Genomic DNA, 22,898 nt, shown 5'->3' with positions numbered 1-22,898 from the left:
CTCTTCACCAAACACTGTTTGTGAGACATCACATATTTTACTGTGGAAGTAGCTATAAGGACATTTAAAATTAGTAATTTTAATTCTTCACTTTTCGCTGATTTTAAAAGTTTGCAAATGTACTGAGTTTTACATGCAATTGCAAAATTTATTTACTGTTGATTTCAGGAGTCCAAAAATCTTGCAGTAACTCGGTAAGTAAGAATAGGAAGGGTTTATACTTAAATTGAATGCATTTAAAGCAATCAGCTGTCCTGCAAGCTCCCCTTTTCTCCAGCCTTTGCCTGGGCCATGAGAGTCTTTCTGAAAGTCAACACTGTTAACATTCTGTTCAGCCATTCCAAGGTAAAATCGTTAGTGTAGTTTTAATTTCTACTTCAATATCATATTAAACACAACCGTGACCATATTTCCACTATATATTACACTGCCAAATGACAGGAGTTGCAAACAAATTTCAAAGTATGTGAACCTGTTACCTACTCTAATTGCTCAGCAAATCATCACTCTAGGTCAGTGTGAAACAATGGGTTTGATGCAGTTAGCATCCTTTAATCCTATTCAGATGATCAATTCAAATTAGGATGCAGAGCTTCTCAGGTAAACTACTGGGTTATTAACCTTAATAATGTCAGGGTTTTTTTCACTATCGAACTCTATTTATTAGTGTCTTAGGTACAAGTTACAAGCACACTTCACACTGAAAAATTTAGTAATGTTCTCAATTAAACACAGCAACCTACTAACACCGGGTGAGGAATTTGGGAACGGGGCTAATGTTTAGAGATGTGCTGTGAAGACAAAGGACGTGTACGGAGATTTCTAGAGTGGTCTCATTGGTATGGTTTGGTCTTGTGCACACCGCACTGACAGTGCCATTTAACGCCATTTGATTCGAAGGAGAGTATATTGAAACAATCTTGGAAAACATTTTGATTACACTGGAATCAATAGGACACTACATGTAGAGCTTGCAGTTGTTGACTAGTTTTATTGTTTGGTGCCATAATATCATTCATATTGTACATCACACTGACAGGCCAGACTCATGACTAGGAATATAAGAAATGGGAGGAAAACATATGCTTCTCCTGCGGCTCTTCATAAGCAGCTCTTGGCTCAAACGGACAATGAGGAAAAATTGTTTCTGTTGGGCTAAAGATTTTTTTGCACCTTGTTCTCTGTTGACCCCCATGATTCCCAGGGTATAGGGGACCTCCACTGAGGTCTCTCCCTTCCAGTGAAGGTTGGATTACCCATGTGGCCTCCTACTACAGACTTGTAGATTTAGTTATTTTTGCTGTTGTATTTTTGCTGACCAGACAAGGAGAGTCAGGGATGATGAAGACTGAGGGATTAAGGTGGGACTCATGGAAAAGACCATTATGGTTATCTACTCTGACCTCCTTCACAGCACAGGCCATAGAATGTAACCCCACGATTCCTACATTGAGCCCAGTAACTTGTGTTTGAACTAGATTTATAGCTTTTAGAAAGAAATCCAGGCATCCTTTGGTAAACTCTGTTCAAATGGTTAATTACCCTCACTGTTTTTTAAAAAATAGTATCATATTTTCTGTTTGAATTTTACTAGTTTCAACTTCAAGCCATTGAATCTTGTTATGCATTTGTCAGCTATCCTAAAGAGCCCTGTAAAATCACCTATCAACTTCCTGCGTAGGTTTTTATAGAATGTGATCAAGTTGCCTCTTAGTATCTTCAAAAGGACCACTTTAGTCCTCTGTGGAAGGAAGTTGCAACAGTCCAAGAGAAAGAGAGATGTCATGACTGGACAAGGAAATTTGGCAAGAGCCTGAAAGAGCAAAAAGCCATAAAGGGAAGAGTCAAAGATTACTTTAAGTCTGGAGCTTAAGTGACAGGGAAGAAATGGTTGTCAGTGGTAATGGAGAGAGGTAGATGTGGAAGGTTTTAAGACATATTTAGTGAAAGGAAGTAATAGGACGCGCCACACACTATGTAGACATGACTTTGGTCAAGCTTATTGTCATCAACTGATTACTGTGGGCTAACATCTCTGCTAGAGAATATGGAGAGTCTCTCTGAGCAGTTGCCAGAGAAATCCCAGAGGTGCCCTAGCTATCACACCAAAGATTAGGGGGTGTCACAGTTCAGGACAACTGCACCTGTATTTCTCTCAGTGAGCCAGCAAGAACATCTGTTCTCAGGCTTCCAGCTGCACAGCCATTGCTTTTCTGGGAGTCTCCCTCCCTTCAGATCAGGTTACTTCCAGGCTGCACAGTTCCTTGCCTTCATTGTGTATTTCCCAGCACAGACAGGTTGCCCAAGGACACCAGCTTGCTTTCTCTTCAGAGACAATTAACAAGTATAATTGCTATAGTTATATGGGTACCACCCAACCCTTCCTTTGAAAGTCTATTTTATTCTTAAGGTAAAGAGCATTACAGAGAAAACATATTAAAACAATATAAGAACCTACAGGCCTGCTTACAAACTTACAAGGGGTAACTCCAACCTTAACATGAGCTCTGGAAGGAACAGTTCTTCAGCACTCCACTCATAGGGGATTCCTTGTGGTTACAAGTTCATCACAGCTTTAGCTCAGAACAAGCATCCAGTCTTATGGGATCTTAGTAGCCACATTCCTTCCAGCCCTCCCCTCCATGTACTAAGGAGGTCTGTCCATTTGCTGGTCAGGAAGGCCCTGACTCTGAGCCTATTTAAAACCAGGCTATTTATCTAAAAACCCTTTCTTTGTCTGATGGTCTCTGGAAAATCCAGTTTGAACTAGCATACGCAAACCTCACCAGGAGATGGCTTCAAAGGCTGAGAAGGGAGGAATTACTGTAGCATCCCCCTTCCTACAGTGCCATGACACATACACAATTACATTTTTAATACATTGGCCCCAAAGGTATTAACCCTAATTCAATAAACTTTATCCTAATTCCATAAGGTTTGTTCAGGATCTTCTCAGTCTGGGAAAAGGGGTATTTCTTAATGCCTATTCAAGAAAACTGCCTGGGAGTCATTCCCCATTCCTGCTGTATTTTATGTGACAGGCTGCCACATCCTCCACGTCTTGACATAGGTGCTGGAACTAGGGGTGGCTTGAAGTGGCTTCCATCACATACAGCGTTTACAGTTTGGCTCAATGGCTCTCAGCACCCCCACTATACACATTGTTCCAGTGCCCCTGCCTCCAGAAGGACTGAGGGAGGCAGCAGCTTGTACAGGGTAGTCCCTGAAAGCCCTGCTGGAGGAGAGAGAAGTCCCGATGCCTCAGGACAGACCCCCCCCCCCCCCCCCACAAGGAGCAGTACACACAAAACAGAATGACAGCATCATCTGTCAGTTATATACATACGAGTAGCTACATCTATTGTGATTTTCTCAGTACCAACAACGACACTGGGCAAACTGCTCAATAGCTGGCAGCTGTTATATCTCAGCAGCCACTGAGAGCTAGATTCAGGGTTGTCCTATGGCCCTTCTTTTCTGGCTATGCTAGTACAAGCCACCATAGTACAGATGTACGGCCTTCCTTGTAAACTGTGCCTCCCTCACAGAAGCCCTTGACACAGGGGTTGCTTGGAAGTGGTAGAAAGTGTGACTAGGGTAGGCCTGTGACAGGGCACTTCCCTTCTGTTACAAGCTGCATGCGGCTAGTGCAAGTTGCAGCAGCCCTTAAGGTTAGGGTGACCATATTTCCCAAAGGGAAAATGAGATAGTGCATGGGGTTAGCCCAAGCCCTCTCTCCGTGTGGGGATGACCACTTGCCGGAACCCTCGTCCAACCCCATACCCCACGGGGCGAGCCTGAGCCCCCCTTCTTCCCCGCGCAAAGCTGCTTGCTCAGCCCTGCCAGGCCCAAGAGACAGCATAGGTATGTTCTCAGCTGTAGATAATCAGCAGATCATCAAGTGTTGAGATAAGTGCCTGCAGATCAAGCAGAAAGGGATCAGCCAGAGAATCTGAGGGACTCTGCTTCAGCCACAGACTGGCAGGATGAGGCTCAAAGAGCTGGAACCTCTAGTGAGAAAGCACTGCAAGGAGTTGCTCTGCGAAAGGAGCCTGGAGGCAAATGAAGTTAGGAAGTGGCTGAGGGAAACAGTAGCAAGTCTGAATAAGCGGACCTTAGCTATTTAATGCAGGGCCCCTGGGCTGCAACCCAGAATAGAAGGAGATCCTGGGTTCCCCTTAATGCCACCAGGAAACAAGAACATAAAAGCCCTCCTGATGCAAGGGGGCAAGGACTATTGAGCTTAGGGTGGGGCTCAAGACCTAGGATAAGGTCATTAGACTTTGTTTGGGGAATTCTTCACTACCCCTGGAAATGGTAGGGATTATAAACAACCTGCCAGAGAGCTGAGTAGTGAGAAGGGGTAAACCACTGCAGGCACAGAGTTAAAGAGGCAGTTGCATCATGCCTGGCCATGCACCCTGGTTGCATTTACAGATGTTGTCCAGGTTTTCAGTGGTGCAGAAAAGCACAGTAGATGCCATTTGATGCTAATATCCTTCTGCGCACCACTTACTTGTCTTTAAAGACGTTCATGGATGCATTTCAGGTCAAACATCCATCCTATCAATGTTCTAGCTATATAACCTGAATTTTTAGGGCCCAATCCTTAAGTCTTTGTTCAAGGAAAACCTAGTACAGTAAAATCTGCCAAGAGCGACCACTCACGGAAGTTAGCAAAAGTGGTCACTTGTAAGAGATGGCCTCTCTTCAAATATATGGTATGGTATTGCCACCCTTACTTCTGCACTGCTGCTGGCAATGGCGCTGCCTTCAGAGCTGGGCAGCCGGAGAGTGGCAGCTGCTCTCTGGCCACGCAGCTCTAAAGGCAGCGCTGCTGCCAGCAGCAGCACAGAAGTCAGGGTGGCGATACCATACCACGTCATCTGTATTTCTCCACTGCTACTGGCGGCAGCACTGCTTGCAGAGCTGGGTGCTCGACCAGCAGCCACTGCTCTCCTGCCACCTAGCTCTGAAGGCAGAGTAGAGAGTAGCGGCAGCTGCTGGCTGGGCACCCAGCTCTGAACGGAGTAAAAAAATGTGGTCACTGATCGCAGATGACAGGTGGTCACTCTTCACAGTTTCTTCACAGTTAAATTATCTGGGGGGAAAGTTCCATGGCCTTTGCAAGTATTCACTCATGACAGGTGGTTTCTCTTCAGAGATGGTTACTAAAACAGGTTTTACTGTATATGCTTTAACTTAGTAATGACTGAATATTTGGGCTCTTAAACCACTGATTAGTAGGATTAAAAGAGGAAAAACATAGTGCATCAGTTATGCTCCAAAGAGCTACAACTCTCTAAACAATAAATAGAGTGTACAAACAAATCTATCTTTAACAAAGACTGAGACCAGTCTTTGCTAAAGAAATAATAACTGACATTTCCTTGTCTGAAAAGAAAAATTGCCAGAAATATACCCTGCCCCAGGTCCACTGCTACAGACTATTTCCTAGAATGGAAATGTACAAATACTGATCCTCCCTAAAATCAGTTTGGAAGTCCCCAAACCACAAAAGTATTAGAAGCTTAACTTGGAGCTATTGTATTTCTTCCTGCTACTTGCTTTGTTTTCTGTTTTTTCTTCTTCCTTCTTTCAGAAACTGAATAAAAACTACAGTCACTAACATTCTTCCAACCCTCCACACATTTTCATGTCTCTGCTGTTGGTTTTTAAGTTTTTATTGCAAGATAAATGTTCTGTCTAGTGGATTTACACCGAGTATGGGCCAGAGCCCAGCTGATTAATCAAAGTAAAGCTTTCAGATACACACATTGCAAAGCATGTGTATTGTCATAAATCAGGCTTTGTCAGTACACAAAGGCGATGGGATCAAATTCAAGTCACATAATAGTTTCTTGTTTTAAAGTTCTAATTTGATAAGGTGATACCTGTGGAGAACCAGAAATATTTGTAAATACCAGTAGGTTCCTGTGTGATAGTACCCTGCCTGTAGCAGAGTTAGCACTAAGGGAGTTGTTAAAAGAAACCAGGCAGGAAAGGTAAAACAATGGCTTAGATAAGGAGCATCTCTTCAAACACAATAGCCAGATTTATAGCCGTGAAGAGGGACCCCTTAGCCTCAGCCCTGGTGAGAAGGCTGTTTGGCCAAGGCTGAAAAGAGTCCAGAGACACTGAGCTGTTAAGAGCTACCCTATAGAAATGGAGGGGGAAGTACTCAGTATACAGCAAGGATGACACACAGAGATTGATGGAAAGCCAGAGTCCGCAGCAAGCAAGCTATAACTTGGTGCCCAGAGAGAATAGGGGACACCAAGACGAAAGGCAAGGAAGGCTATGCTACAAAATTAAGTCAACCTTAGTTACGTCAACCTACAGACACCACAGTAATTGAATCAGTTTTGCACATCCACGTTACATTCCTTGTGTCCACGGCCCACATCCTCACCAGGAGTGCTGGCACGGATTTAACTACCAGTGTGGGGCATTGTGGGATGGTTTCTGATAGGCAGCAGCAGTCCATGGAAGCAATGCAATGTCTATACTGACGCTGTGTTGACCTAACTACATCAACCTGAGCGCTGCTTCTCTCGCAGAGGTAGAGTTATTAAGTCGGGGGAGTAGTGGGCGAGTTAGAATCAGAGAATCATAGAATATCAGGGTTGGAAGGGACCTCAGGAGGTCATCTAGTCCAACCCCCTGCTCAAAGCAGGACCAATCCCCAACTAAATCATCCCAGCCAGGGCTTTGTCAAGCCTGACCTAAAAAACTTCTAATGGTCCCCCACTGCAACTTGAGACCATTACTCCTCGTACTGTCATCTGCTACCACTGAGAACAGTCTAGATCCATCCTCTTTGGAACCCCCTTTCAGATAGTTGAAAGCAGCTATCAAATCCCCCCTCATTCTTCTCTTCTGCAGACTAAACAATCCCAGTTCCCTCAGCCTCTCCTCATAAGTCATGTGCTCCAGCCCCCTAATCATTTTTGTTGCCCTCGGCTGGACTCTTTCCAATTTTTCCACATCCTTCTTGTAGTGTGGGGCCCAAAACTGGACACAGTACTCCAGATGAGGCCTCACCAATGTCGAATAGAGGGGAACGATCACATACCTCAATCTGCTGGCAATGCCCCTACTTATACATCGCAAAATGCCATTGGCCTTCTTGGCAACAAGGGCACACTGTTGACTCATATCCAGATTCTCGTCCACTGTAACCCCTAGGTCCTTTTCTGCAGAACTGCTGCCTAGCCATTCGGTCCCTAGTCTGTCGCGGTGCATGGGATTCTTCCGTCCTAAGTGCAGGACTCTGCATTTGTCCTTGTTGAACCTCATCAGATTTCTTTTGGCTCAATCCTCTAATTTGTCTAGGGCCCTCTGTCTCCTATACCTACCCTCCCGCGTATCTACCATTCCTCCCAGTTTAGTGTCATCTGCAAACTTGCTGAGGGTGCAATCCACACCATCCTCCAGATCATTAATGAAGATATTGAACAAAACCGGCCTGAGGACCAACCCTTGGGGCACTCCACTTGATACCGGCTGCCAACTAGACATGGGGCCATTGGTCACTACCCATTGAGCCCGACAATCTAGCCAGCTTTCTATCCACCTTATAGTCCATTCATCCAGCCCATACTTCTTTAACTTGCTGGCAAGAATACTCTGGGAGACCGTGTCAAAAGCTTTGCTAAAGTCAAGGAACAACACATCCACTGCTTTCCCCTCATCCACAGAGCCAGTTATCTCATCATAGAAGGCAATTAGATTAGTCAGGCATGACTTGCCCTTGGTGAATCCATGCTGACTGTTCCTGGTCACTTTCCTCTCCTCTAAGTGCTTCAGAATTGATTCCTTGAGGACCTGCTCCATGATTTTTCCAGGGACTGAGGTGAGGCTGACTGGCCTGTAGTTCCCAGGATCCTCCTTCTTCCCTTTTTTAAAGATGGGCACTACATTAGCCTTTTTCCTGTCGTCCGGAACTTCCCCGGATCGCCATGAGTTTTCAAAGATAATGGCCAATGGCTCTGCAATCACATCCGCCAACTCCTTCAGCACTCTCGGATGCAGCGCATCCAGCCCCGTGGACTTGTGCTCGTCCAGCTTTTCTAAATAGTCCCGAACCACTTCTTCCTTCACAGAGGGCTGTTCACCTCCTCCCCATGAGGTGAGGCCTTGTTCATGAAGACAGAGGCAAAAAAAGCCTTGAATACATTAGCCGTTTCCACATCCTCCGTCACTAGGTTGCCTCTCTCATTCAATAAGGGGCCCACACTTTCCTTGGCTTTCTTCTTATTGCCAACATTTCTGAAGAAACCCTTCTTGTTACTCGTAACATCCCTCGCTAGCTGCAACTCCAGGTGTGATTTAGCCTTCCTGATTTCACTCCTGCAAGCCCGAGCAATATTTATATACTCATCCCTGTTCATTTGTCCAATCTTCCACTTCTTGTAAGCCTTTTTTTTGTGTTTAAGATAAGCAAGGATTTCACTGTTAAGCCAAACTGGTCGCCTGCCATATTTGCTATTCTTTCTACACATCTGGATGCTTTGTCCCTGTAACCTCTTTAAGGATTCTTTAAAATACAGCCAGATCTCCTGGACTCCTTACCCCCTCATGTTATTCTCCCAGGGGATCCTGTCCATCAGTTCCCTGAGGTTGTCAAAGTCTGATTTTCTGAAATCCAGGGTCTGTATTCTGCTGTTCTCCTTTCTTCCTTGTGTCAGGATCCTGAACTCGACCATTTCATGGTCACTGCCTCCCAGGTTCCCATCCACTTTTGCTTCCCCTACTAATTCTTCCCAGTTTGTGAGCCGCAGGTCAAGAAGAGCTCTGCCCCTAGTTGGTTCCTCCAGCACTTGCACCAGGAAATTGTCCCCTACACTTTCCAAAAACTTCCTGGATTGTCTGTGTTGCTCTCCCAGCAGATATCAGGGAGATTGAAGTCTCCCATGAGAACCAGGGCCTGCGGTCTAGTAACTTCCTTTAGTTGCTGGAAGAAAGCCTCGTCCATCTCATCCCCCTGGTCCGGTGGTCTATAGCAGACTCCCACCACGACATCACCCTTGTTACTCACTTCTAAACTTAATCCAGAGACTCAGGTTTTTCTGCAGTTTAATAATGGAGCTCTGAGCAGTCATACTGCTCTCTTACATACAATGCAACTCCCCCACCTTTTCTGCCCTACCTGTCCTTCCTGAACAATTTATATCCATCCATGACAGTACTCCAGTCATGTGAATTATCCCACCAAGTCTCTGTTATTCCAATCACATCATAATTCCTTGACTGTGCCAGGATTTCCAGTTCTCCCTGCTTGTTTCCCAGGCTTATTGCATTTGTGTATAGGCACTTGAGATAACTCGCTGATCGTCCCTCTTTCTCAGTGTGAGACAGGAGCCCTTCTCTCTTGCATTCTCCTGCTTGTGCTTCCTCCCGGTATCCCACGTCCCCACTTACCTCAGGGCTTTGGTCTCCTTTCCCCGGTGAACCTAGTTTAAAGCCCTCCTCACTAGGTTAGCCAGCCTGCTTGAGAAGATGCTCTTCCCTCTCTTCATTAGTTGGAGCCCGTTTCTGCCTAGCACTCCTCCTTCTTGGAACACCATCCCATGGTCAAAGAATCCAAAGCCTTCTCTCCGACACCACCTGTGTAGCCATTCCCTGACTTCCACAATTCGACAGTCTCTACCCAGGCCTTTTCCTTCCACGGGGAGGATGGACAAGAACACCACTTGTGCCTCAAACTCCTTTATCCTTCTTCCCAGAGACACGTAGACTGCAGTGATCCGCTCAAGGTCATTCTTGGCAGTATCATTGGTGCCCACGTGGAGAAGCAGGAAGGGGTAGTGATCCGAGGGCTTGATGAGTCTCAGCAGTCTCTCTGTCACATCGTGAATCCTAGCTCCTGGCAAGCAGCAGACTTCTCGGTTTTCCCGGTCGGGGCGGCAGATAGATGACTCAGTCCCCCTGAAGAGAGAGTCCCTGACCACCACCACCCACCTCCTTCTCTTGGGAGCGGTGGTCATGGAACCCCCATCCCTAGGACAGTGCATTTCATGCCTTCCAATCGGCGGAGTCTCCTTCTGTTCCCTTCCCTCAGATGTATCATCTAGTCCACTCTCCGCATTAGTGCCTGTGGAGAGAACGTGAAAACGGTTGCTTACCTGTATCTGCGTTGCTGGTACATGGACACTCCCCTTTCTTCTTCTGGAGGTCACATGCTGCCAAATTTCTTCACCGTCCTCCTGTCCCCACTGCGCAGCCTGCTCTGAATCTTCAGAACATTGTGTCCGTAGAAACATATCCTGACATCTGTCCAGGAAATCTTCAGTTTCTCTTATGCAACGCAGAGTTGGTACTTGTTTCTCCAGACCTTGAATTGTCTCTTCCAATATGGAGACCAGCTTGCACTTTGTACAAACAAAGTCACTTCTGTCCTGTGGCAGAAAGACAAACATGGCACGTCCGGTGCAGGTCACAACAGCTGAACACTCCCCATCCATATTACCTTCCTTCTATGAGCTTCCTCAGGAGTTGTAGTAACTACTCAGAGAAGCCGGCAAGATGTAAGCCTCAGTGGGCTCTCCCCAGGCGAACTCCCTCTGTTAGCCTCTCTGCTATTTGCCGCTCAGCTGGTTCGCAGCTGACTGGCTTTCTATAACAGTCAGGCCCACTCAAGGCTCACCTGGAACAAAGCACTCCCAATTCACACTTTTCAAACAGCCAGTCAAGCACACGGTCAAACTGTCAAACTGTCCCCACAACAGACACTCAGATACTCACCAACACAGCCTCCTTAATGCAGCCCTTAGCGTACCTCCTTTCAGACAGATCCCAGGCACACTCCCTCTGTTAGCCTCTCTGCTGTTCGCCGCTCAGCTGGTTCGCAGTTACATCGGTGGGAGCTGCATTGCAGTTAGACGCTTACAGAGTTAGGTCAACATGACTCTGTAATGTAGACCAGGCCTAAGTCATGTCTACCTAGGGGCTTGGAGGGAATGCCAAGCATAAGTAAGACAAGATGCGTGTAGATCTGTTGTTTTAAAGCTGCTGTTCTAAGCTCCATGTACATTTTGAGCAAAATAAGTTAGGCTGTTTTGGAGGCACTGTCTCTGTATCACTGCATACTGTTCCCATCCACAAGCTTCTGAAGGAAAACTCTTGCAGGTGCCAAGCCCATTGGGCCTGTTATGTCACACAGTTGCATTTAGGGGTGTAATCCAGTCAGAGAGTGAGTGTATTGTGGGATCCCCAAAGTGGAGTCCTGGGTCAGCCACTTGAAAGGGAACAGGAAAGCATGGAAAAGAGTCTCAGAGGATGTTGCCTATGTGGGGACACTAGGACAATACTAACATTTAATAACAATACTTAAAGATCTTACAATGAAAATGCTTTATAAACAATAACTAATCAAACATCACAGCCCTCTGATGGAAGTAAATACAGTATTGTCATCTCCATTTTACAAATGGGAACTTTGATAAGGTTATCAGACAGGGGCAGAGTCAGGAATACAAATCAACAGTGAGGCCCAGCTCTCAATTTCTGAACTACACTGAAAAAATTTAAAACTGATTTTCAGCCTCATTGGCTCCTTGTATTGTAATTATAGTGCTGGATGCTTACTAACCTCTGAAATTCTTTTCAGTCAGACACTTCCTAATATCTCACTCAAGTGCTTTGCTTTGCTTTCCACAGCTACCTAACAATCCATTCTCCTGCTGTGGCTTTTTACTGCCCTGGGCTGTTGCATTGATTTGCTAGGTTCACCTTTAGTTTATATATATAAAAAAAAGAACTTGTTTTGTTTTGTTTTTGTACGTTTGTTCTCAGGCAGCTTGTCAAATACTATCAATTCTTATCTTAAGCACAGTAAGCCAAAACTCTGCTGAACCTACCTGTCTCCCAAAACTTCCAGCTTCATGTAAGTTTGTGATTATTACAGCAATGGCCAGAGCCAGGACACTGTTGCTATTAGAATTGGTTCAGACAGTTAATGCTTATCCTTGAAGCTTTCCCCTTCGTCTGATGACTGGAAGACTTGGTCAAGGGATGCTGAAAACACTGAAAAATTCATGATATAACTCCACAGGCAATAATGGTTGGATTCTCACAGACCTTTATGTGGGTGCCTGGGAGTGAAGAACACATGAGGTCTTTCCTTCACTTGTGCATCCAGTGCAAAGGCCTCAGTCTTGGCTCCAAGGAACAACTGCACTGGTTCCTTCAGGAACTTTCAGCACTCTAAAGGAACAGAGGCATGGAGAAGGCAGGGGCCTTGCTCCTGCCCTATGTCCACGGGCCTGCAGAGCAGTACTGGGGGAGTGAGAGTGGCCTGTTGGTTAAAGCACTGACTTGGGAGATCAAAGTTCAAGTATTAGCTCTGCTAAAGATTTCCTTTCCTAAGCAAGTCACAGTCCCTGTGCCTCAGTTTCCCCTTTGGTGAAACGGGGATGATAGTATTTCCTTACTTCACAGGCATGCTGTGAAGATGAATCCATTAATAGATATGATGTGTTCAGATCCTACTGGGGTGCGCACCATAGAAAAACCTACGTACACAGCCTACAGGGGAGTGGATGTGCTGTGCCCCATAAGCGGGGAGGTGCTCCCCTTGTTTTTGTGTTGCTCCTCATTTTCCTCCAGCGTGAGGCTGTGCATGCTCACAACTGCACTACAATTTAAATGTAGTAAAACCAACACCACTTCAAAATAAGCACCATGTCTTGCTTCAAGTAGAGAATACCAAACTTGAATTCCTGTGCTCCCTCTGTCTGTGTAGAATAGTTTACAGTAGGCTGGGAGTTTTAAGAATGGCAAGTGCCCTACTGCCAACACACCTGGAATGTGGACATCCAGCAGAACTCAAATTACACGTAGGCAAAGCTGCTCCATAGTGCAGCCACGTTCTGAATCAATGCATCATCCTGGCATGTTGCTTCCATGATGTATCACACAGAAACACCTTTAAAGTGTTGTACCTCTAATACTGTGCACGTGCCAGAAACCACCCTCCGACCAGCAGGTTTAGGGTTGATTCCTTAGCAAGATGGCTCTCCTGAAGGAGAAATGTTCAGCTATCAGAATGTCTTCATCTAATATTTAAAACGTATGTTAAATAAAAATCTGATCATTCCTTTTCTAAAGGTCGATGTGCTTCATCTGGAAAAGAGAAGCTCCTTCAAACAGCTCTTGTTCAGTCCCCTCCATACCATAATCGCTGTAGCAGGATCTCTGACACTGCAGCCAGACTAGACCCATGCTCTGAGCCTGGGCTGAGATTGTTCTCTTCATTTCATACACACAGAGAAGGTGGATAAAAATATCAAATACTCTTTCTGGAAGGTTGCCATGTCACACTACTTATTTCTTACCATTCAAAATGATAATACACAAGAAAAAGAGACACAAAGCTGACTGCCCACTACAGCAGAGAAGCACAAGCCAACCCATCTTGCTGTAGGATAGCTCTCTGCAGCCATGATTGCTCAAGGCCTAGCTCACACATTGTCCTACAGAGCCCACTAATCTGCAAGCAGAACTGGGCTACCGCTTACAAATGTAAAGTGATAATTGTGTTAAAATTACAGGCTTTCACTATTCCACAAGGAGCATCCCTCAGGAAGAACTCCCCACAATTCGCTGCCTCCAGGCAGACTACAAGGATTCCTTTTCGAGTGAGTTTTTTCAGGATTTTTAAAATTATCTAAATGTCTCTCCATTTCTTTTTTGGCTCTGAAGTTTTTCTCCTAAACACTGTGAGCTGAAAAAGAAATTCCTTTTTGCTTTCAGAGGCAAGTCTGATGGATAGCAACTTGTCCTCTCTTCCCCATTCAGAATTAGCAGACACACAGCAGGCCACAGGGAAACCAGCTCCCAGCTGGTGGGTGGGCAAGGCCCATGCTGAGACTGTTGAGCAGGCAACATGCCCAATTTTTGGTAAGTGAAAACTGTTCAACCATTTCAAAAACATTTTTGATAAACATTTAAATCACCCAAAATCCAGCTCCAAAGCAAAAGCAAGTTTGAAACTTCAAATTTTTCTGAACCTACTTTTGGATATTTTGACCAGCTCTATTGTGCAAATATCATGGTCTATTTTAAATATCACGAGATAAAGTTCCTATAAGAAATGTGATGCTGGCCAGAAAGGGCCAGAAAGGGTAAAACAACTAACATGGTAAATTACCGAAATTCTATCTTTAAAGACATATTAGGAAAGTATGTAAGTGGTAATTAGGGCTATTCCTTTCAAGCAACTAGCAAAGCAATGTTAGATAGACCATGTAAATGTAAACTTGTATTGTTAAAGAATTGGAAAAAGACAGTGATTGTAGTAGTCTATGTTTACCTATATTTTGTTAGAGGTTAAACAATGTAAACAAACGGTTTCTGTCTATGTCTGTATTCTGTTAATTCAGGGATCAAAAGGAAATATTAATAGTTAGATAAAACTTGGGTAAAATAATGTCCTTGCCTATATGTCTCTTTAAAGTTTGTGATAAACTACTTAATGGACCATTACCTTATGTTAATCCATGTAGTTTAGGAAACAGAAGGTTACTTCAAAAGCCTACTGTTCGCCTGAGGATTCCGTGCTGTCAAGAGAAGGCCTGAAACTGTATAAAGGACTCTTGGGTCCTGATCCTTTTTACCTCCAATCTGCTTGAGCTTTATTCAAGGGAAGCTTGAGTCAAAAGACTGAGATCTCCAGTCCCATCTGGATCACCCTGGATATAAACACTGGACTATAACCCATGGACTAATTCTGGAAGAACTATGTACAACTCCAAAGTTCACCATCTCTACTATGAAACTGATCTCAGAATTGTACTCATGTCTGTATGTATACTGATACCAATACGCTCTCTTTTCTTTTTAAATAATATTTAGTTAATAAGAATTGGTTGTGAGTATGTATTTGGGTAAGATCTGAAATATTCATTAACCTGGGAGGTGATGATGGAACTTTCATATTTGGCTGGGAGGAAGCCCAAAGGCTGGGTTGCTTTTAAGTGAGCTGTGTTTTGTCTTTGGTAGTGTAGAAGCTGTTTTGTGGCTAGCTTGGTGGGTCTAAGTACTGGAATATCCGCCAGCTTTGGGGATTCTTTCCCATTCTTTGCAGTTTGCCCTAATTGAGTAACCTCAATGTTCCCCCCGAACCCCACCCCACATACTCAAACTAAGTTGTGAAAGGGAATTCATTACAATATGTTAGTCAAAGAAGAGGAAGGTAAATCCCACATTAGAGACTGAAGTATTCCTAATGTTTTCAATATTTTTAAGAATTTCAGAATGGTGTTTTTCAAAAGGAAGGTAGTTGCCTAACACTTTTAGGCACTTTTGAACATCCCATGCTTAATTTTTTTTCTTCCAAGCACTGGGATTCAAGTTTGTGGTAATAGGTGAGGAAGGGGAAATGAGGCCTTTAAAAAAATTTCCAATCTCCAACTCTACCCAAATCAAAGGGAAATCAGTGCAGCCAGTTCTGGTATTTGTGGACAACATCCATCAAATCCTCATTGAGCCCCTTCAAAGGTTCTCTGAGTATAAATCTGAGAAATAACCTGTGCATAATCTCCACATATACTTCCCCACAAATCTCCACAGCAGTTCCAGTATGCCAGTCACATCCAAGTCCTCCAGTTTTAATTCATGAGTTACTACTACTCTCCAATCCTCCTCCAAATATGCATATGAAACATAAAATACATCTTTGCAGTTGTTCGTGTCTGATAAGTTTTTTGGAGCATTGGGCCATTAATATTTTAACAGCTTTGCAAACATAAAAGCAAATAATTTTTTTTTTAGTCTTTTCTATCCAGTTTGACAAATGAAGCTGTCCCTGTGCTCACCAAAGAATCTTCACCATCTCAAAGGCAATATTGTGCCAAGGTAATATTTCACCCTGCTACCTTGATTTACATCTTCCATTATACAGAGGACAGAAGACACATTGAGCGTCTGTTCTCAACTCTATTCATTTTCTCCCTGTGAGACTTTGCAGGTTCACTCAGATCAGTCAGGGGTGGTGTCATTGCCTGCCCTGTAACTCTGGGTGCTTCTGTGCTGTGCAGCTTTGACTCAGAGCCCTGACGCCAGCAGCCTGTTCACAGCACAATGACCTCACCCTCTCTGCCACCAGCCTGTTTACTCCTCACAGGGTGACACCAATAGTCCTGCTAGTCCTGAGTTGCCTCAAAACTGTCTCCTCTGCAGTGCTCAGCCCTTTCACTGAAGCACTCACAAAACTTACCAAGTGCACTGCTCCTTTAAAGAGACAGTACATAGAACCAGCCTGTTAGTTTGGCTGAGGGTTTTAGTCTTTAGTTTGAAATATTGCACTGAGATGGTAGTGTAATCAAACAATATTAGGTTTATTAACAAAGAACAGATATTTAAGTGATACCAAGTAGAAGGAATTGGGATAGAAATGGTTACAAACAAACAAAAGTAACAACATGCTTCTAAAATTAAAACCTACCTTAACAAACTAGAGTCTTTTGTTTAAAGTAGTTTTCTCAGCACGGTCATTCTTCCAGCATGGCTGGCCAATTTTTGGCCAGGATCCAGCACAGAGCTCAAAGTGCTTGGTTTCTTTGTCTCCTCAGGTTCAGGATGCTAAAATGGCTTTCTCTCTCTGATTATATCCTCAAAGTTTATCTTTGTTTTCAAAGTCAGGAAGCCCTCCTAGGGTCTCATCTTGCTGTTGTCTACCAGGGAGCTGACACCATGTTAATTTTGGCAGTCTCCTCCCCCTGTCATGATAGTTAAGTGGCTCTCTCCCCAACTCCCTACTTTGGTGGTTTTGTTTACTTTTTACGTAAATGTACTTCTATTGTCTCTCCCTGCTCGATTGACATTGGAGATGCATTCAAGCAGGAGGAACCACATTCCTTTGAGTGAGGGAGGGATGACTTAATCCCCACCAGCCAAACACATTTTAAGACTATATTTTCAGCACATATTAATAATTTTTATATATCACCCATACGTAGATCATGCAAAATAATATTCATGACCAGAGTGTTACCAGTTTCCATATGATACCTTACATGACAAGAGAAGAAAAGACTGAGGGGAGACATAACAGTCTTCAAGTAAAAGGTTCTTATAAAAAGAAGGGTGATACATTGTTCTTCTTATCAACTGAGGACAGGACAAAAGGTAATGGGCTTAAATTTCAGGAACGGAGATTTAGGTTAGGCATTGTGAAGTTTTTTCTAACTGCCAGGGTAGTTAAGCACTGCAATCCCCATCATGGGAGTTTTTTAAGAACAGGTTAGACAAACCTGTCAGGGATGATCTAGATAATACTCAGTCCTGCTTCACTGCAGGGGACTGGACTAGATGACTTTTGGAGATCCCTTCCCATTCTGTGACACCTGTTTGGATACAGATGATGCCAACACTGAGTTGGGGTGCACTCAGCTGGTCAGGCCAGCTGAGACTCATGGCTAGATTCCAGGGATCCCCTTGCCCTCTGGCATTGGGATGCCATTAGGTCACACTCCCATTTCCTATTGTATGAAAAAAATCATTCTACTACTGCAGGCTGCTTTGGTTCATAATTTTCTTTGGAGCAAAGATGCTTGACAAATAAAACTTCAGCAGAACTGCTGCTGATGGGGTGCCGAAGGAGTGCTGTTTTAGTTGATATCAATAACATTTCTTATGTGGGTCATCCTGACATGTTCATTTTTCTTTGCATCCTCTCTTGAAATGCACCTTCAGCACCCCAGATATTAAATTGTTATCCACTAAGATAGCAGAAGGGTGCAAATAATATTTCTAGTCCAGGGGACGGCAAACTTTTTGGCCTGAGGGTCACATCTGGGCATGGAAATTGTATGGCGGGCCATGAATGCTCACAAAACCTTAAGCTGCACCTGCTAGCAAGCCAAGGGGCAATGAGACTGAGAATGAAGCTCACCTGGGCAAGAATATACGGGGGGAGGGGGGGCTTTTATGAAGCCTAGGAGTTGAGGATGGAATGGCGCTGCACTGAGGTGAGCCTGCAGTCCTACTCCCTGATGGAATGGGAAGCGTAGGAGCCTGAGAAAGGCAGACTAGGAAGCAGTCCAGGGAAGGTCAGAGGGATAGACCTGAACTGCTGGTTTTAGGGTCCCTAGGTTGGAAACTGATGCAGAGGGCAGGCCCAGGTTCCCCTACCCACAACTGCCGGAGTGGTGCAGTCAGCACAGTGGATAGGCAGACTGCCTGAGACTTTGAGGAAGGAGACTCGGATAATACCCCAGAACGAGAGAATGATGATGACTTGGCTGGAGGACTAAGCCATGAAGCTGGTAGCGGGGAGTGGCTGCAGAATGAGTGCCTGGGGCAAGGAGCCGAACAACTACCGGATGGTGCATAGACAGTCTCAAGCTAATTCCCCAGATGAGCCACAAGGAGGTGCTGTCAAGTGGTGAGTAGCAGACCCTGTGACAGAGCCCCAGGAGTAAGTCCTCTCTGGCTGGAGTGATTTAGTAGTATATAGAGATGGGTGGGAGGAGGACAGGAGATGACTGAAATTCTATTTACCTTCCATTTAGTAGTGCCAGAATTCTTTAGGGGTCTTCCAAGATCCTATGAGAGTCCCGCACATCCATCCATAAGCACAATGCTGCTCCTGTTCCCTGCCCTTCTGTGCCTACTTTCCACTTCTGTGCACCTTGTGTCCTCCCCATGCCAAAACTAGGAAAGGATGATTTGTTCCAGCATCCATATTTTCTACTTCAGAGCATCCTCAGCTGCCTTTGTAGCCTGTCACACCCACACTCCCGTTCATACATAATTACCCCTTGCACTAGCACAGTCCATACGATGATCTTGAAGGATTTTCCAAAATCACAGATCCTCCTTGCAAAGTGGGTAAGAGAAATATGGGATCACTTCCTCCACCATGGAAACCCAGGCCAGGACGTGAATATGTATACCATGTCTAACAGAAACTGCAGAGGGAATTTAGGTGAACTTCTCATCATCAGGCCCTTTTAAAGTTGGGACTTCTCTGTGGTTCTTAGGGTTTCTCAAGCTATGGCTCTGTACACCACACACCTTACTGGACAAGAACCCTGGGTCTGTGCCCTTCTTACTGAGCCCTCTCAGTCAGGATAAGGTTTTGGACATCTTGCCTTAAGAGTGGCTTTCTCTCTCTAACACAGTCTATGTGATCATTCCCCAAACAATCCTAAGCCACAGCTGGCTTAATTAAAACCAGATTTATTAAGAACAGAGAGAGGAATCCATAACGTAATGAAAGAACCAATTAATGTCATAGAATCATAGAATCATAGAATATAAGGGTTGGAAGGGACCCCAGAAGGTCATCTAGTCCAACCCCCTGCTCAAAGCAGGACCAATTCCCAGTTAAATCATCCCAGCCAGGGCTTTGTCAAGCCTGACCTTAAAAACCTCTAAGGAAGGAGATTCTACCACCTCCCTAGGTAACGCATTCCAGTGTTTCACCACCCTCATAGTGAAAAAGTTTTTCCTAATATCCAATCTAAACCTCCCCCACTGTAACTTGAGACCATTACTCCTCGTTCTGTCTTCTGATACCATTGAGAACAGTCTAGAGCCATCCTCTTTGGAACCCCCTTTCAGGTAGTTGAAAACAGCTATCAAATCCCCCCTCATTCTTCTCTTCTGCAGGCTAAACAATCCCAGCTCCCTCAGCCTCTCCTCATAACTCATATGTTCCAGACCCCTAATCATTTTTGTTGCCCTTCGCTGGACTCTCTCCAATTTATCCACATCCTTCTTGAAGTGTGGGGCCCAAAACTGGACACAGTACTCCAGATGAGGCCTCACCAATGTCGAATAGAGGGGAACGATCACGTCCCTCGATCTGCTCGCTATGCCCCTACTTATACATCCCAAAATGCCATTGGCCTTCTTGGCAACAAGGGCACACTGCTGACTCATATCCAGCTTCTCGTCCACTGTCACCCCTAGGTCCTTTTCCGCAGAACTGCTGCCTAGCCATTCGGTCCCTAGTCTGTAGCTGTGCATTGGGTTCTTCCGTCCTAAGTGCAGGACCCTGCACTTATCCTTATTGAACCTCATCAGATTTCTTTTGGCCCAATCCTCCAATTTGTCTAGGTCCTTCTGTATCCTATCCCTCCCCTCCAGCGTATCTACCACTCCTCCCAGTTTAGTATCATCCGCAAATTTGCTGAGAGTGCAATCCACAGTCATAGCTAACTTGAAACTGTGCAAAGTTCAAATTAGCTAGACTACCATTAGCTTTAGTTACAGTGTAATAAAAGGACGGCATATTTCACTTCTAGAAATCTACTTCTCCTCTCTGACCTTCTGGGTCAGACAGCTCCAGGGACATGCCCTTTCCACTCTGTCCCAGTGGATATATTTTCATTAATCATTCCTACCATTCATTCTATTGCATAGTAAATAAGAATTATTGACACATAACAAATCCTCTGTCACTGTTCTAAGTCTGAATTTGACAAGCCACTTAAGTCCACTTTTTTTTGAGGGGACTGGGAGAAAAGTAGTGGGTATTGGTTTTGTTGGGTTTTGTTTCCTGTTCATCACGATCTGGTGCACCTTGCCCACAACAGCAAGCTCCACTCCCTCAGAATCTGGAACACAGCTATAAGGAAGTGTAATGAAGGCCAGTGGCAGATTAAAGTATGATTTTAACATATCTTCTAATCCACCTGCTGTATTCTGACCAGGGCCCCCCAATATGCCAAAGAAAGATCCCTAAAAATGTTTCCAGCAACCCGTACCGCCACTCATTATTTTAACCCTGCAGCAACATCCTTGTACATGGATTTTGTCCTCCCCATCTGCAGTTTTCTGAGAGGAGCCTACATTTAGACTTAATCTATTCTGTGGTGTAGCCAGCCCCTTCACTTAGCGAGAGGAAAATCAGCAGCCAAGACCAGCCTATTTTCTCACTCTCTGATGCATTTATTCGTTTTTTCCAATCTTCTGACATACTGATTAGCTCTCCACTGTGAACAGGGTTTTAGACACACATTCTGTACAGCAGAACAAGTGTGAAAGGAGATAATTTCTCATGGGCAGGTTAAATCTTCAGCAATCATGAGTGAATGCAGAGCTGAAGACTATTTCAGCAACAATGTTCTGTACCCACTTGTTTTGCAAAGAGAAAGTATTCTGCAACAAATATAACCTGCTAGACTTTGATGTTCTTTATTCCAGCCCTTAAGTGGCTGATGAAGTTCTTGAGGTTAGTTCTTTTAGATGTGAAGAATCACATTTTAATTAAATTATATCCTTTCTACTAAGTCAGTGTTTTTTGTGTGATGTGTAAACCTGATTATCAGGCTTCACAAGGAAAGATAACTGTAGAATACACTTTTCTTCCAAAGAGAGTTGGCACTTAATAACCTCTTCAGACAGATGCTAAAAACATATTGTAGCTAATTCTGTTACCTTAGCAAAGTTTTACTATAAAGTTAGTGAGAAAAATAGCACAAAAGGAAAGTGAGGATATGCCCTATGTGCTGTGTTACAAGTTGCAATTTATAGGATTCTTGGCCCAGATTCAGCAAGATACTAAAGCAATTGTTTAATTGTAAACACATGAGTTCTCACTGAGGCTAAATTCACATGCTTACAATTAAGCACGTGCTTAAGTATCATGCTGAACTTAGTCCCTGTGGTGTGATCCACAAAGCTTCCAGAGTTAGATGCCTAAATCCCCAGGTACAGCGTGACTTCAATCCACAAAGCTCCTATTTGGCTGCCCCTAAACCTGTGGGCACCTAAACTCACTTGGTGCTTAACGTTCTGCTGTAAAACTTCTAGGTACCTGTGTTTTAGACCCTGGGGCACGTGCACTGCAGCCCCACTGTAGGTGGCGGGGTGCTTATCTTCTGCCTAAGATCTAGAGAAATTCATGAACTGGAGAAGAGTGTTCAGCTGCATAAGTTTTATGTAGGGCCTGAGTCAGTAGGCGGCCGCTGAGCATACCTACCAGATCAGATCCCCTTCAAAATCCATCCAGAAAAGCTGGTGCCCACCTTACAGCTTTTTAACCCAGAGATTAGAGCATTTACCTAGGATGCAGGGGACCCAGGTTCAATTCCCCCTTTAAGACAGTTGCTTTAACTACTGAGCTAAGGGGCATTTTGATGTGAGGCTCCCTCAGTCTCTCCTGGTGAAGCTGTTCCACTGTGGGTAAATAATGCAAGAGTGACTGGAGCACAGGGACTGGGTGTGGGTGGGTGCCCTAACCACTGGGATACAAAGTCATTTTCTTTCTGGCCCAGTGACTAGATACTGGAGTGAGAGAGGAAAACCGAGGGTGCAGTCCCCTGCTCCAATGTCTCTTGCATTATTTATTCACTACCATCACATCTCCCCTGGGCCATTCTTTGTGGAAGGTGGCTGGTGCCTAACTTATTCCTGCAAGAAACACCTTAGGTGCCTTAGCTACCTGACTGCAGGCAGCTGGTTCCTGTTCATGGATTGCTCCATGCAATAGAGATTTAGGAACTTATCTCTGAGAGAAGCGCAGGGTTTTAGCACACACCCTGTCATCTGCATCTCCCATTGTCTAGCTTAAGTGGGTCCAAGCCTAGTGTGCTCGTTTATGTGGGTCACATTCCTAGGTTATGTCTACACTGGCGGAGGTGTATGGTGTATGTGTAGCCACACACCCACAGTGAAAAGCACACCATGTCCACACTGTGGTGTGTTCCTACTCATGTCAGTGAAGCCCTCTGGCAGAGGGGAGACAGTGAGAAAAGACTTCAGGAGTTCCCCATCCCCTGCTGGAGTCTGTCCCCACAACAGGGAAGGGCTCCAGCAGCAGGGAGATCTTCCCAGCTGTCTCCCCCCTGCCAAAGCTTTTCCCCTGCTGCAGAGAAAGGCTCCAGCACTGGGAGGCAGAAGGACACCACACTGCTAAAAATATCAGTGTACACAGGGAGGCGACA

The sequence above is a fragment of the Caretta caretta genome, chromosome 1 (genome assembly GCF_965140235.1).
Source record: "Caretta caretta isolate rCarCar2 chromosome 1, rCarCar1.hap1, whole genome shotgun sequence".
NCBI lineage: Eukaryota > Metazoa > Chordata > Testudines > Cheloniidae > Caretta > Caretta caretta.
This window is presented reverse-complemented; position numbering follows the sequence as displayed.